This window comes from Halichoerus grypus, chromosome 9 (genome assembly GCF_964656455.1).
Source record: "Halichoerus grypus chromosome 9, mHalGry1.hap1.1, whole genome shotgun sequence".
Classification (NCBI taxonomy): domain Eukaryota; kingdom Metazoa; phylum Chordata; class Mammalia; order Carnivora; family Phocidae; genus Halichoerus; species Halichoerus grypus.
Genome location: NC_135720.1, coordinates 81,528,441 through 81,529,291, shown reverse-complemented (window position 1 = coordinate 81,529,291; position 851 = coordinate 81,528,441). Strand labels below are relative to the sequence as shown.

Here is an 851-nt window from a genome sequence, read left to right as displayed (position 1 = left end):
AGGGGAGCGTGCCCCTCCCTTCCTCTCTGCCCCTCCCCCCACTCATACTCTCTCTCTCAAATAAATAAATAAATAAAATGTTTTAAAAAATGTCTTGAAGAGCAGAAGTCTTAATTTTGATGAACTTCAACATACTAATTTTTTCTTCTATGAATCATGCTTCCTTTATTGTATCAAAGAAACTTTTTCTTAACCCAAGATGAGATACTGATTTTTAACTGAGATCGACCACGGTGGATTTAAATGAAATAAAAACTGATATTAGAACATTGGGACATCTATCGCTTCTCGGCCTTTTGGCTAAGATCAAGTGTAGAACATTGGGACATCTAGTCTTCCCAATTTATATAAAGTATATTGTTTTATTTTGGTATCAATTAAACTTCTGGAGGAGTTCAGAAGATGTTAACACAGTTATTTCTGTTTTCAATATGTAACATGGTTGATTCTCACTTATAAGCTGATCAGCATTCCTTAATTAAAGTTATGACCTTGAATGGATTGCCAAATTTTGAAGGCAAAACAAGTCAAACACATCTTCTTGGTAGCCCTCTCCCTGGCCTGATTAGCACCTTCCATAGCTCCTAGGTAGACTTCAAGTCAGCCTCTGTGATGCCCTGGAATTCACCCATGACCTCCATTTTTTTAAGGCACTTCTCTAGTTTAAGTAACCATCATTTTTTGCTGAACTATTGAACAGTTGTCAGTTGCTCTGTCTTCTTCCAGTATGGCACCTTCAGCCTATTCAGATGCCACAGTTATCTTTCTAAAATACAAATGTGATCATGCTGTGTTCTTGTTTGTAATTCTCCCAAGGACTTCCCATGTCTTTAACATAAGTCAAGCTCCTT

The 851-nt window shown here is 37.0% G+C and overlaps 1 pseudogene; it reads left to right on the top strand.

Annotated features, from left to right (window-relative positions):
• Nucleotides 1-280: 280 nt before the first annotated feature.
• On the top strand, nucleotides 281-455 carry LOC118546713 (U2 spliceosomal RNA; annotated as a pseudogene).
• Nucleotides 456-851: the final 396 nt, after the last annotated feature.